The 12,476-nt window shown below is 34.1% G+C and overlaps 1 protein-coding gene across 2 annotated transcripts in view; it reads left to right on the forward strand.

The window, feature by feature from the left end:
- UGGT2 (UDP-glucose glycoprotein glucosyltransferase 2) overlaps positions 1-12,476 on the forward strand; it is a 4,352,373-nt gene that overhangs the window by 1,333,038 nt on the left and 3,006,859 nt on the right. The window lies entirely within an intron of this gene.

A 12,476-nucleotide genomic window follows, 5' to 3' on the forward strand; every position in this document is an offset into this window, starting at 1 on the left:
ATTGTTGTAGCATTTCTAGTAAATGTGAATCCGCATGAAGCATGAAATATGCTTAATGGAAATAACAGTAAAGCATTTCACATTGTCAAAGCATTCAGAAAGAGTATATATTACAGTAGAGTATATTGTCGTCTGGAAATGCAGTGTGTGTGTATATCTGTCTATGTATATATACACACCTGTAGATATATATGTATATACATATATATCTACAGATGTAGATAATTGTAGGTAGTTATAGATATGTGTGCATGTTTTTTTTTTTCTTTTTGAGGATCCATCTATAATCCCCTTTCACATGTTTGCACTTGGTGTCAGGTTGTCATCTACATTATGTTAGAGGCGTTAGGTTTGTAAAAGACACTATACTGATTCGTGGCAAAGGAGATTAAGGGTATAGTACAATGAGAAGAACTTAGAGGTGATTAAGTATATAGCAACTATCTTAAAAGCAATATCTTGTGTGACTACGTAGGGGAAAGGAAATTAGATAGAGTGGAGACTATCAGAGATATAGGAGGTTTATCCACGTGGAAGGGTAGAGTGAAAGATCCAGACACTCTTCAAATATGATTTTAATTGTGATGATGCAAGGTATTGCCAGCTATGCCAGGAGAAAGTAGGGCAGTGGATGTGTAACATATCCCAGCATAGCTAGCTGGAGTTTTGTAAAGAATTATATGTCATTTGTATATCAAACTGATTTGTACAGGTGCTCGTGTTGAAAATGTATTTGTAAAGCTGCGTGTGTTAAAAATGTACCAACAGTGAGTCCAGTTGGACAGAAAAGAAATACACCTGTATGTCAGACTGTATTGTAACTGTTGAAATGAATATATTGTAACAGGGAATACTGGAAGAAAAGAGGTTAAACTCAGTCCAGCTAACTTTGAAAAATAGTCTGAAATTAAATTACCTGGCTGGTTTAGGCCATAAAGATTGTATTTCACAGTTCCGATTGCAACCAGAGACAAAATGTCTGGGAAAACCAGGACTAGGAATCCTACTGTATTGTCCTTAGGGGTGAACTAATTGCTACCCTGGAAGGGTGGAAGTTTTCGAAGTGCTGTAACACATCTTAGCAAAGTTGTGTGTATATGGTAACACATATGTGCAAGATTCTGGCTTATGTCTTAGTAAAGGGGGCAGTGTGGGAACCAGAAGTCAAGCAACCAGACGTATGTGATGTCATTGTGTAATCCAGCACTGAAATGATGTTTTAATACTAGGTGAGATAAAAGTCTCAGGGCAGTCTGTTTTTGAAACCTGACAAAGAAGAATCACCCACTTTTTGTTGCCTTGCTTTAATAAGTAACGTGGGAATAGTGATTCATTAGCTCAGTCAGGAAAATATAGTGAGATTACATAAGTATTATTATTTTTTTATTTTTCTGTATATGTGAATCTTTCCATCTGTGTTATTTTTAATATTTTGTATGTCTGAAACTCTGGTGTTTATTGTAAACAGATATTTAGAATTTTCATGATCTCTTATTATTCATTATTAAGTATAGTTAAACTTTTCATTGTGGCTGGTCTTTTAGAGAATATTTTAACATTTGAGAGTACTTGTATTCATTTGGTGACACTGTGGCCACTTCTGACAGCCTTGATCAAACACTACCATTTGTATTAGTATTAATTTTACTCTGTATAGTTGGGTACCCTTGTAAGACCCTTAGAGTAGCTGGCTTTGGAGTGTTCTGGTGGCAGTATCTACCTTATAGTCTGGGCAGTGGGGGCATAGCTGGTAAATCTGTGACAGCCTTTCCCATGTATGTGTGTGTGTGTGAAAATCAAATCTCAGAGTGTGTGTCAGCTACATGGAGCAGGGACACAGAGCACTGGTTTCACAGAGAGGGTGGAGGAGGACTTGGCTTGGAACACTCGGCTGAGAACTCAACTCTAAACTTTACAGCTGTGGTTAGTGTGGAATGTTATTTGGGGCCTGGTGAGAGAGAGGAAACCCAGCCCCAGGATGGGAGTATGTTCCCTGTGTGCTTTTAAGGGAAATTGTGTTGGTGCAGAGTGCTGCATCTGGAAATACTGTGTATCTATCTTTGTTCCAAATGAACATCCCTCACTGGTGTCAGTGATGAGGGTTGAGGCCCCTTGATTACTGGCCCACAGCAGGGTCGTCACATTAATAAGGTCATGTAGAGGTTGGGTTTGCAGCTCTGTCAGGTGAAGGTGAGTAGGAAGCTTCAGATTTTAGCAACATAGTTAAAGGGAGTCACGATGACAATTGTGGGCAGGATGTAAGTCACAAAATTATCATAGGTGTGAAGTTTTCTCATAGGTGTATGTCACTGAAAGAAAATTCTTCCAGGCTGGGAAATGATCTTGAATAAGTAAAATTTTGTGATATTTTGAGTTGACAGTAGTTGAGGTAATTTGTGTATTAAACCAATTAAGTTGTTTTATGGTGGTGCAGTGGTGGGTCCTGTTGTTTACAGTGGTAACTGACTTGGCTGTTTTATTACAATGCTATTCAAGTTCTGCAAGTTGGATTGAATGCAGATTTGTGAAGATGGGGACAGAATATGAGTGAGGAAAGTACATAGGCAGTTGCTATGCTTTTGCAACTGCACACTGTTGGACTTCCTCTGTATAATACAGCAAACTTTTGTTAGCTTTCTTAACTGCGTGTTGTACATGCAGGTCACATTTTAGATTTTTAGCAATGACAGCAACTAAGTGTCTTCTGTGGGAAGCAGAGAGACAAGCTAATTTTCTTTTCTGTGTTTGTGAATGTTAAGGAAAATAGAAGAGCAGTGTCACTGCTGTGGGAGGGATGAAATCCTTGTTTTGCTGGGGAGAGGAGGTTGTTTGAAAGATAGGATAGTAGATGAATTTGGATATATTTCTCAAGATCTTAGGCAAAGGAAAGATTTTGACAATAGGTCTAAATTTAAAAAGTTCAGTAGTGTGGCCACTTTGTATATTGGCAGGATATATGATTGTTTCTGTAAAATAATGAAAAGGATTTCCTCTACAGATCTGTTTGAGTGTAGAGACAGATGTTAGGCAGTGGTATTAGCTGCCACTTTGACAAATACTACAGGGAGGACATCTGTAGCTAGAGTGATTGGTTTTAATTTAGTGAGAAATTGTGTTGTTATAGAGGTTGGTATAGTATGCAGGGTAAAGTAGTTTGTTTAGTATGTGGAGATTTGGTTGTTGAGATTTAAGTGGAGTTATACAAGAGCTTTGGCCACATTGATGAAATGGCTTTTAAAAATACAGCTTATGTTGAAGTTGATTTCATTAGGTAGAGATTTATGCTGGAAGGGATTCCCATGTTTCAGGAGCTGCTTGATGGTTGGCCAGACCTTTTTGGGAGTTTTGTAATGTACGTACTGACAACTGGTAAAGTATTTTTTCGTCAGGGATGATTTTGTTTTTTGTTATATTTAAGTGATGATAAGAATGATAGTTTTCAGATGATTTGTTTGCTTGCCAGACACTTTATGCTTTATCTTTGCATCTCAGTAGTTGTATGGTTACAAGTCTTAGCCAAGGGTCAAGATTAGATTTTACTCTTTTTTTCTTCCTAAGTGGGGCTTGTTGGTTTAGGATGTTTAGGACGTTGTAACAAGTGTTGTATGACATTGTCTAACAGGAGATATTTTAATATACTACAGTTATATAAATTTGACAGTATTAATAAAGGTATATTTGTTAACTCATTAATACCATGGCCTAAATTGAATTTCACACCATCTGATACCTGTAGATTTCCTATCTAGACAGCTTTCACCCAAGATAAATTCCTGAGAATGTAGTTTTGCAACCTACCAGTAAACAAGTGTATATACCTCAAAACATAAAAGTTACAGTAAAGTTAAAAGATAAAAGTTCTTCAACACACAGTCATGTTCACACTGGTGATGACAACCTGTCAGCTAGCCAATGGTAATTTTATATTGATCAAGTAAATAGATATTACATAAATTCTGTTGGAACTATACAAACCACTATTAATTCTCTTAACTATTGTAGATAGATCCAAGCTATCAGTGGATTTTGTACATGGAGATGTGATGTTCAGTTTGCAGACAAGCATTTTTCAGAAGTCAATACATTTGATGGATATTTGCATAATTGGGATTTATATGCAATATAAATATAAAGCTATTCTGTTTCTTTTGGGAAACCATAAAAAATTTATTAGGCATGAGTTTATTTCTTTAAGTATATTCCTTTCTGGTAACAGTTGTATTGCCAAAGCTATATATAGGATCTTGGGTAGTAAAACCATTTTTATTAACGGTAGTCTATCTTCAAATGTTAATATTATTTTGTTCCACTTTTCCACTGAGATTTTAATTGTGTTGCTGATATTATTGTAGTTTTTTTAGTCTAATTCATTATTATCCTTGCATAACTTAATTCCTAGATATTTTAAGGTAGATTCTTGTTTCCCTATGATGTGATCCCAGTTAGTCTACAGTTCTTTTTTTATTTAAAAATAAACATTTTGATTTTGATTTATTGAAATGGAGTCCCAAAGTCATGTAGAATTTGTAAATTAGTGTATATAATTCTTCTAATGTCTCTTTTGATTAGGTAATGTTAGTAATATGTCATCAGCAAATAGCATTACTTTAGAATTGTATTGCTCATAAACCTTATTCCTTTGATTTTTTATATTGTTACGAATTGAATCTGCCAATATTTCAATAGCCAGAGCATAGCATCGGTGACATGGGACATCCTTGTTTAGTGCCTTTTGTTCTATGTATAGATTCAGAGGTAAAAGGACCTAACTTGACATATGCTAAATTATTTGTATATATATTCTTTGCTTGATGAGCAAAGGATGCAGGAAATTCAAATAGCATTAGGATTTTGAATAAATAGTCCCAATTTAGGGAATTAAATGCTTTCTCTATAGCTAAGCTAATTATGAGTGTTTATTTTCTTTACTAACATAATCTATAAGAGAAATTATTCTTTTAATATTGTCATCTGTGTGTCTATGATATATAAATCCAGTTTGATCATTATTTATTGTTTTGGATAGTGGTATTTTCATTCTGTTGGTTAATATTGTCATAAATATCTTATAGTCATTATTTAATAATGATACAGGTTTATATGAGCTACAGAGATTTCGGGATTTGTTTTCTTTTAGGATTGGTGTGATTAAGGAATATCTCCAGGAGGGTAGTATTAAAGCTTGACTGAATTTCTAATTAAGTTTTATGGAAGAGGGGTAGTATCTTTGAGGGAAAAGTTTTTATATTTCCATAATTATACCATCTATACCTAGAGCTTTATTATTTTTGCCCACTTTTATTGTATCTGTAATTTCTTTGTAGGATATGGGTGCTTGCAGATCTAGTTATAATTTTTTTGGTATTTTGTGTATTAGAACATTTTCATCTAGATTTAATTGATCAATATGTATATTTTCCTTTTGGAAATGTTCCATATAGAATGTCACCTATATCTGAGACGTTTTTTCCTTTCTTTTCATGGAGGATACTTTTAATGTTATTAGCTTTTGATTCTATTTTGATTCTTGTGGATAAATTATGTAGATATTTGGGAGAAGTGGCCAAGGTATTAATTTTTACTTTTTCTAAAGCTAAACTAGTTTTATGTGTTAGAATTTCATTGTATTTATTGTTTAATACTTCTACTTTCATTTTCATCTCCAAATGATTTTGATTTATTTCAGCTTTTACTGACAAAAGTTTGGATTGTAGATCTAATAATTCAGAAGCCCATTCTCTGATTTGTTTTATACCAAGCTAGGTTTTTACCATATATGTAAGCTTTTAATGAGTCCCATGTCATTATTTTATTTATGTCTGTGGTGTAATTAATATCTAGGAAGTACTGTAATTCAGATAATAACCAGGGTCTGAAGGTTTGAAATCGTTAATTTTAGTTATATGTGCTGGAATTCTGGAGTTAAAGGTTAATGGTTTGTACCCATTTTGAAGTTTTAGTATCAATAAATTGTGGTCTTAAAAGGAGCAGGGAGTGATTGAGAAATTAATGATTTTAAAGTATAAGTCATGGACAGCAAATATTTTATCTATTCTAGTTTGTATCTTGATGAGAAAACAACAAAGATTCATCTTCTTTAAATATGAAAGTATCTACAAGATGAAATGATTCTACCCACTTGTCTAAAGCTTTTGATACAGCAGATGTATGCAGCGGTATTTTATTTGTAGTTTCTGAAATATACAGTTAAAATCTCCTCCTAATATTAAATTGCCTTTATAATTATTGGAGATGAAATCCAAGTGTTTTTAAACAGTTCCCGTTCCAATGCTTGGGAACCAGTATAGATTGGCTTGGGTCCATATTCTGTCATTATATTTAACTATTACTAATGCCATAAGGCCTTCTTTATCTTCATACTTATAAATGATTTTTGGGTTAATCACATTTGTTTTCCATAAAGTTGTTACCCCTTTTGTCTTTGTCTTATTAGTGGATTGCGCCAATATCATATATTCATTAGGATTCCATTTGTAATTATCATTTGTTTTGAAATGAGTTTCTTGAAGGAAGACTATTTGTGCTTTGTTCAGTTTTAAGTATTTCAGTAGATTTGATCTCTTGCTAGGATTGTTTAAGCCATTGGTATTTAAAGATAATAAAGGTAAATCCATCTTAGGTTATTTAGACTATGTATTTTTGTTTTATTGTAACTATTAAACATTTTCCCCTGATAACTATAAAGTAAATGTTTGACCTATTCAAGTAAAAGCAATTATATGACTTGTTATGCACATTTACTTGTATGAGAAAATCATCATGCTTCCCCTTGATGTTCAATACAGTGTATGTCATTTATGACAAGTTAAAACAGTAGTGTTATTATACACAAGCCCATATTATTAAACTGAGTGTCTATTGTCAATTTAATACTATTTGTTCAGAGTATGATTGTTACATTCTGTGACATTTCAAGTTCAGGCTTCTGTTGTTTCCCTTGAGCAACTTTGTCAGTTTGATGTCATATATAAAACATTAGTTACCTTGGTAACCGCTTAAGTATTATATATGGTGAAGATGGGTTACAAAAACTACAATTCAAGTTAAAGCAATTACATGACTTGTTATGCAGATTTACTGATATAAGAAAATTATGCTTCCCCTTAATATTCAGTGTAGTGTATGTCATTTATGATAAGTTAAGACAATAATGTTATCTTACACAAGCCCATGTTATTAAATCTTGTCTTTAATATCTAAATTTAGCAGAGTGCTTCATCTTATATGATGATTGTATATTTTATGTCTAGATTTACTAAAATCATACATCATAACTATTGTGTTTTTTTTTTTTTGGCTGTTGCTTAGGTATTTGAGAGACCACAAGCTGTAATGCTTATTCTTATTATTAGCTCCTTCCAAGCATGTTTATACAGTCCATAGACTTTAAATTATGAGACCCTTCTCATTTCTTATTTGTTATAAGCATATTTCCATCCTTACATGCACACATATCAGTACTTCAAGCACAGGCAACAATGCCCATCCAGTTTTGGCAGAATACCATTCACTAGTTCATGTGGTGCGTTTCCAGGCTGTTCTTAAAATATCCAAACCAATATTTGTCCTGTTCCATTTTACCAACCTGTTCCATGCAGTGGCCGCTCTACCAGTGAACCACTCAACACACTTTCCATTCCCACAGATATTTCCACAAAGGAAATCTGTTGACTCTCTAGCACTTCCTGCCAACCCCAAACACCCCTAGAATCAGCCATCCCCATATGCCCAACACGTCTGGGCAAACTCTCCTCCCTGACCACTGCAAAGGGTACTGCACAAGACCAACTGCTCTTAGTCTTTCACAATAACTCAAACTTCCACTCTTATGCAAGTCCTTCATGTGTTTGGACCAAAATATATTTTAAATATAAAATTGCGGTTATTTATTTATTTTTTAATCAAGAATCAACTTAATGAGCTAAACCAAATGTTGGGACACCATCAATATGTGTACATGTGGTTTAAAACAGCCCTTTTATTTTGTGTGTGTGTGTGTATATATATATATATATATATATATATATATATATATATAAATATATATATATAAATATATATATATATATATTTTTTTTAACAAAAACATCATTGCTGAGAATCATCTCAGAGGCTCCTCAGAGTCGTTAAGCATTATCGTCACTCTGTCAACGTTACCATAGCAACCTGGGATTGTCCGTTTCTGATAGTGTGTCTGTGTACTGCATACCAAAGGTTTGCAATGTACCCGAAGCAAAGCTTCACTTCACTGCAACTTCAAGCCTAAATTCCCTCCCTTTCAGCAAGGCACCAACCAGGAAAAGAACGGAGAGCAAATAAAAAAAAAAATTCCCAACAAGCGATAACAGCCACGCATTCTTCCAGCCTTCCGACCTCTCACTCGGCAGATGTATAAACAAACTATTCTCTGCCAAAATATCCCAAATCACAGTTTTATCTGCCCCCTTCCCCTGGATCCAGGCTAAAACACCAAATGTCTCTTCCTAATACACAAGCATCAGTAAACCTCGATGACAAGCTGCAATCCACAGCTTCCCGGAGACAAAAACGTCGCATACAACAGCTGCCAGACACAGCTGCATCCACGCACACCATGTCAGGCTTAATCAAACAGCACTTGAAGCTATGATACCTGCCATAATTGATATTAACTATGTTTAGACAGAATAATAATGACATTTGTACTAGCTGCCAGACATGGCTGCATTCAAGCACACCATATCAGGATTGATCAAACAGCACTTGTAGCTATGATATCTGCCATAATTGATTTTAACTATATTTAGACAGAATAATGATAACATTTGTACTAAGAGTTTGCTACTATTACTTAACCAGGATATAGATGACACTTCTAAATCATACTTTAACTGAAGAAGGCATTAGTCTCCATGACAACATTTTTTTTCAAAACACTCTATTATATATGATGTTAATTTATTACATTTGAGTCTGAACTCTGATGAATGGTACCTCGTTGAATTAGTTAATTACTTAAATTATTATAAGTAAAATCAATGAAAAATGAATAAGGTAAGTATTCAATGAGTTCAAGTAGAGGAATAGAAACTTCTATGTTTGTATTATATGTTGCTTTGTTTGTTTTATATAATACATTATTTCTTTCCCAATAATGTAAATAATAACCCATCTTGACCTACCTTTGTTTGTGAAGAATTATTGAACTCTGTGAACATTCTGAATAAATCATTACTGTTTCTCAGTTGTTTAAAAAACACACTTTTTTTTTTTTTTCAAATAAAAAGACGGCAAGTGATGTACCCATATCAGTTGATACTTTAAGAGATGTAGTTGTAAGAGTTATTTTGTAGGACAGCTATCTTGGAATCAGTTTTTTTTTTGCTTCTTCTTTCTAGCATCGGTCCAAGGATGTTTTTCTTTTATTCTTTTAAGAGTAGAGGCCATCCATTCCATTTCTTCTGGGATAGACACTATGTTGTTTTTGATGAATATAGTAGCTTCTTCTAAGTCATTAAAGGTTCTTATCTCATTGGCAAAAAGCATTTTTATCTTGGCTGGAAAGGCCAGCTGTGTTTTAATGTTGTTTTGTTTTAACAGTTTTATTATTGGCCAGACTGTTTTCCTTTGTTCTAGTATTCTGGAAGAATAATCATCGTCAAACCTTATCAGGCTTTGATTGTATTTTAAGGGTGATTTTCTCCAAGCAGATTTTAATATTAGTTCCTTGTCCAGAAATGAAAGAAATTTTATAAGTATGGATCTAGGTGGGGTATTTGTTGAGTTAGAAGCAGGTTTCCTCATTGCTCTATGTGCCCTTTCAATTCCAAATTAAAGTCCCTCTTTTAAATCTAAAAATTTAGGAATCCAGGTTGTTAAGAATGAAATAATGTCATCTCCTTCAGTGTTTTCAGGCACACCAAAGATCCTTAGGTTGTTTCTCCTTTCCCTGTTTTCTGTCATCTGTTTTGTTAAGCAGCCATGTATTCTGTTTAAGCAGAAATTCTTTTTGGAATTCTTCTTCTTTGAGTCCCCTTTCAATGCCATTTAGAGAAGTCTCTATATTTATTTTTGTATGGTGTTGCTGTAATAGTTCCTTAAGAGTATCAGTCTGTTTTTGAGAATTTAATTTGAGGTTTTCGTTTTTGAGAATTTAATTTGAGATTTTCTAAGTCATTTTTAAAGTCATCCATCTTCAGAGATAGTTCCTGTAAGGTAGATGTCATCAATTGCAGTTCTTTTTTCAAAGCAGCATCTGGATGAAAATTCCTTGAGTTGTTCATATTCAGTGACTCAATATAGCTCCAAGTTACTTGACAGAACATTTTTGTATATCTCCACCAAAATTGATATTTATGTAGTTTAGTAGTTTATCTGTAGATTTCTGACGTTTTAAACTTGAAAATAATAAAATTTTCCTATATTGTTATACTAGTTTATGGAGCTCTCAAAATTCACTGCTTTCATTTGGCCATCTAGGCTCCGCCTCTCTAAAAGCAGTCTTGTGCCTGCAGTCCAGATGTCTTCTTTGCCTCACCCCACTCTTACATCTTTCTCTCTCTCTCTACTTATTTGCTCCCAATACCATGGTTCCTTTTCAGGTTTTCTCTAATAAATTCCAGCTCCCACTTGTCTATTCTCTGTACCCCTAACTGCAGTCATACATATCATCAGAATCTCTTTTCACCATTCTCATGTTGGTTTAGTTCTTAGAATATTTCTACTTTATGACTATAGCATTCTTGTATGGCTGCTGTTAGTTTCTGTAAGGAACTGTATCCAAAATCCCCCTCTCTCCATATTTCTTGACCCCCCCCTTCATCATCTTTCTTTTCCACTTTGAATTATAGCTTTCTGCTTGTGTTATGTGTATGAACCTTAATCGTGTAGCTCTACAATATCACTTAGTCAGGCAGTCGTAAACCATCTTATTTTATTGAAAGGATCACTTTATCCCACTTAACCCTTGCCGGGTTCGTCTCCCAGATAAAATCCTTCAACTCTTTATTAATTACTGTCCACAACCTCTCCTCCGCTTAAAAAAGTATGCCTGACCTGCATATAAAACTGAAGGAACTTAAAAACATTTTCACTGCTTGTATGTTGCTATCAGTATCCAGAAACAAGAGCTTTCAGTTTCACAGTTTTTGTATTATCTCTTGTTTACTCTCTTCCCATATATCCTTAGATGCCATAAAAATCCTTTTTTAACTAATACTCCTAAAAACTTCATTTTATCATGTCCCATAAATATGGGTATTGCTGAACAAATTCATGTGTGGGTACATAGTTTACAGCTCTAGCCTTTATTTTGTCTTCATTAATTTTATATCCCAAAAAGAAATGAAACTCTCTCAGAATGTTCCACAACACTGATCATTTTCTAGTTTTATCAGGTACAAAATAATATTGTCTGCAAATAAAGATTTGCAGATGGTATTTTTGATTATCATACCAACTGCATCCTTGAATTTCTGACTCCCTTATTTTCTTTGCCATTCACTTTAAATATAATGCAATTAACAAAGGGGAAAGAGGACACCACTGCCTGGTTCCTCTGTTCAGACAGATGTTATCAGAAAGGAACCTTCTCACTTTAATTTTTTCCCTCTGATCTCTTACATACCCTCCCTATTAACCTTATTATTGAATCAGGGGATGCAAATGCTTCTGTTGCCCTTTCTTGTCATCTCCAGTTGAACCTATGTTATATTTTACAATACTTTTTGTTTTAATAAAAATCTTAAAAAAAAAAAAAAACACTCCACAAAACCCATAGCTTATTAACATAAAACAAATGCACTAAACTGTGTACATCTTCAAATAATAAAATGTAACCTTCCTGATAGCAACAGTTGTCCTAAACTGACAGATGCACACATAGGCACAACCTAACCTAAACTTGAAGTTATTCACACTACGACTCACGTTACAGCATGTGAACCTACTTACACTACCTGCTGTCTACTCATGTCTTATTTTTATTCCCTTCCCAATTGTGAAAATCAACTTTTATGTTTTCAGAAAACATTAACTTTTAACCTTAAGAAAAAGTGCACTGGTTCTCTTTGAATAAAACTAAGTTATATGCTGTTCTAGTAAATGCATTAAAGTATATAGTTGCCAGTAAGGCTGCTATCTCTTATTCACTTCAATAATTTCAAACTTTATTTTTTACTGAAATACACCCCGGGGATCACTTCTGTGTCCCTGCCCGACAGTGGCACAGGAAAATAACTTTCTTGGGTGGCGTAAGCCAGGAAACCTTGTTGGCTAGGCTTACGTAGGCCCTTGGGCCGATAGCCTAGTACCTACCTATGAACTACTTGCCCTTGTACCTTTAATTTTATGTTTGTCTTAGTGAACAGTGTCCAGATCTCTCAATTTATTGCCTTTCACCTTTAGTCAGCTTGTTTCCATGGAAACATAAGAACAAAATGTAGAGTTGCCCTCGGCTCCAGAGTTTTCTACTAGCA

The sequence above is a fragment of the Protopterus annectens genome, chromosome 5.part1, assembly GCF_019279795.1.
Source record: "Protopterus annectens isolate FY-2018-M chromosome 5.part1, PAN1.0, whole genome shotgun sequence".
Taxonomy (NCBI): domain Eukaryota; kingdom Metazoa; phylum Chordata; order Ceratodontiformes; family Protopteridae; genus Protopterus; species Protopterus annectens.